The following is a 3,677-nucleotide window of genomic DNA, read 5'->3' as shown; positions in this document are numbered from 1 at the left end:
ATTAAGATGAGAAGATTTATTTTTCCTCTAATTGCAACCTGACAACCAATTTGAAAGAAATATAGGAGAGGTGCCCACTGTTTAAAATGGTGCAAAATCATAGCATTGCTTACCGAGGGGATAATATGCATTATAAAGACAATGACATGCAATGAAGAGATCAGAGAAAATCAGGCTATATGGATCCTTGTGGTGCTGCTCAGATGTTTTAAAATATATAATAAGCAGTAATTCATGTGGGGAAGACAGAAAGCACCTTTCTTGCAGAGAATGGGAGTTCACCCTCTTTCATATAGTTTTCTGCTTTTTGCGTCCTCATGTATTAAATAGAGAGTATGCTGAAATGGACTCCTGGCTCTGTGTAGGCCTCTGAGGAGGTGAATCCAGTGCGTATCCAAACCATCAGAACTGCTGCCATGATGGTGGGCAAGAGTAGCAAGATACTGCAGCACATTGACTGCAGGGTGAGATGCGTCCTGCACGATGGCTGGGTCTTCATTGGCACCTTCCATGCTTTTGATGAACATATGAGCTTGATCCTTTGTGACTGGGATGAATCCAGGAAGATCAAGCCAAAGAGCTCTAAGAAAGCAGAAAGAGATGAGAAATGAGTCCTTGGTCTGGTGCTGTTGTGAGGGGAGAACCTGGTCTCTGTGACAGTGGAAGGACATCCTCCCTAGATATTGGCATTGCTGAGTGACCAGTTGCTGGAGCTGCTGGGGGCCCAGGAATCGGTAGGGTTGTAGGTAGAGGAACCCCAGCTGGTGCTCTCATGCCACAGGCTCCTGCAGGACTTGCTAGGCCAGGCCATAGGGTTGGTGGGCCATCCCAACAGGTGATGACCCCACAAGGAAGAGGCACTGTTGCGGCTACTGCAGCTGCTGTCCCAGCTAGCATTGCAAGGGCCCCAACTCAGTACCTGCCTGGCTGTGAGGGACCTCCTCCATCTATGGGCTGAGGAGCACCCCCTCCAGGAATTATGGGCCCTCCTCCTCACATGCGACCATCCATGGGTTCCCCAGCGGGGATCCCTCCTGGAAGAGGGACTCCTACGGGTATGCCCCCTCTAGGGATGAGGCCCCCTTCCCCAGGGACCCTTTCCCCAGGGACCCCTCCCCCAGGAATGCACCCACCAAGTCCCTAGACTCATCTTGACCCTCCTCTGCCCCCTGCCTGTTTCCTGAGAACCTGTACATAGTCCTTTTACTTCCTTGTGACCCATGAAACTGGCTTATAATATACTCTTTTAAGAGAATATTATAAATGCACCTCATGTATCCATTTATTTTAGAAAAACTTTGACATATTTGGTGCTTAATAGAGTCAAGAAGGGTTGTCTCAAAAAACTAGCCCAAATTTTAGCTGCTTCCCTATAAAATACTTTTCATAGACCAAGATTTTCAAAGTGAAAATATAATGAGACTTTCCCTTCATCAAACTTGGAAATTAGTTTTTTGAAATAAATTAATGCTCTTGAATAAAATAGTGTGAAATATTCACCCTTCACAGCTTTAAAAGTTGTATGTGTAGCTTTCTCTTATTATCTCAGAAATTTTGTATGTAATTGAATAGAGACAGATAATGATCTAGAGGTTAGGACCAGGGAATAGATTCAGTCCATGTCTTTTTTCCTTCTTCTGCCCCTTGTGCACTATAAGGCATGTAGCTGGTCTGTCTCTGCTTAGAGTCTCTACATGTTCACTTTTGTCCATTGTGCTTTAATTATCTCAGAAGATCCCTGTTTTGTGCTAGGTCTTGAAACAACACTCAGAAAATATGAGAAATATCACAGGGTACCATAGATGAGCCCTGAAGAATTAAGCTATATATTATGAAAATGTAGAAGACAAAATACAAGGTATGAATGGATTATAATCAGCAGCATCAGAAAATAGCCAGCAGAGCTGAGCTATTCTGAATGCAGATGTCAGCTCCAGCTCCTTGGCTCTTTAGACCTGAATCTCAGTTGCTCTGAAGAATCTCAGTTGCTTTGTGACCTCTTCAGAGGTGGGAGATGATACAAAGGATGGCAACACAGGTATGGCCGGTCATGATGATGTTTAATCTGGAACACGACCTTTCTAGAGAAAATCGTGTTCCATGCTAAACAGCGTCACCAAAGATCAAACAGTGACAGGAAATAATATTGTGAAAAGGTGCTCAATATCATTAGTTATTGGGGAAATATATATTAAAACCACAACAAAATGCTGCATCTCTGGCTTGCTAACAAAACAAAATAAAATGGAACAAAAACAAAACAATGACAATATGAAGCTTTGCTGAAAATGTGGAGTAGTGGAAAGTCTCAGGGACTGATGTTGGTAATTTACAATGGTGCACACATTTTGGGAAACAGTTTGGTAGTTTCTTAAAACAAACTGTTATAATTATGCAGTGGAGCATCCAGCAATGAAGATTTCCAGGAAGATAGAAGAGTGGTGGCCAACAGAGAAAGACTCTTGGAGATCTGGTGTCCAGACACCATAACATAGCAGTGCGAGGAAGAGAAGAGGGAAGTGGGTCCCTGGCCGCAGGGAGGATCTGAAGTGAGAACTGAAGCCACAGGTTGACTGAAGAGAGAAACTTCAATGAAGAGGAAGAAGGAATCAGGTGGCACTTTCTCCCTGAGCCTGGGCTTACTGCATGGGATGGGGGCTCAAATCTGCAGATGCCTAGTGACTACTTGAAACCCTAGAGGCCTCTACAGAGAAAGGCACCATTGGAATGGAGCAGTGGGTGCAGTGGGCTGCAGTGGGTGAGTTATTTGGGTTCAGACATCTCATGGTAGTGGGAGAGAAGATGGTAGCCATCCTGGAGAGGGGCCAACTCACCCCAGAACTCAGATCAACTTCTAGCTCCATCTAGAAGCTACCTGGGAGTTCAAGCCCATAAGTGAACAGACTGCTGCGGGCAGAATAGGTCTGGTTCCAGCCTCACAGTCAGAGACCAGCCTGCACTTCAGTGGAAATAAAGGTGTAGACTTGGTGGGATTATCCACTACCCCACTGTGAAGCTACTCTTAGATTGCTGTGAATAATCAACACATATACAGACTCTGCCCACATTGTCTGTGTCAGATGGCAGAGATACATCTTCAAGTGTATCTTTTTTCTTCTTTCTTTCTCTCTCTTTTTTTTTTCTTTTCCATCATTGTTTGTTCTTTTTTAAAATGTATTTTATTACAGGATCTTACAGGGTCTCTCTACACAGATTGGACTCATAGTGATCCTCCTGTTCTCAGCTTCCCAAGTGCTGGGATTACAGGTGTTGCACCACCATGAATGAAGTGTTGCACCTCATTCGTCAGTCTCAACATACCCCGGGGGTGGGTCTCGCATAGCATGCTGGGAATTGAACCCTGGTTCCTGTGCCTGCCTAAGCAGATATTTTATTCCACTGAGCTATCTGGCTGGCTTTGTTATTTTTAAATGAGTGAGAATATGGTTTTTAGATTTTGGTTTTAGTTTTTTATGTTTTTGTTTTTATCTCTTCTTTCTCTCTTTCTCTTCCATCTTCTGCATGAGTTTCCCAAAGTTTGCATGATCCTCCTTTTTCTTTCAGCCTTGCTCTAATTTCTCTTTCCTTCTATTCTTTATTTTCCTGCTGAGTCCTATTAAATTTTCTTGCCTGAGGGTAAAATCACCATCCTGAGGGTTTATGTACTGCATACAAGT

The 3,677-nt window shown here is 43.7% G+C and overlaps 1 pseudogene; it reads left to right on the top strand.

Annotated features, from left to right (window-relative positions):
* The first annotated feature begins 416 nt into the window (after positions 1–416).
* On the top strand, positions 417–1,144 carry LOC101585436 (annotated as a pseudogene).
* Positions 1,145–3,677: the final 2,533 nt, after the last annotated feature.

The sequence above is a fragment of the Octodon degus genome, unplaced genomic scaffold (assembly GCF_000260255.1).
Source record: "Octodon degus isolate 3935 unplaced genomic scaffold, OctDeg1.0 scaffold00042, whole genome shotgun sequence".
NCBI lineage: Eukaryota > Metazoa > Chordata > Mammalia > Rodentia > Octodontidae > Octodon > Octodon degus.
This window is presented reverse-complemented; position numbering and strand designations above follow the sequence as displayed.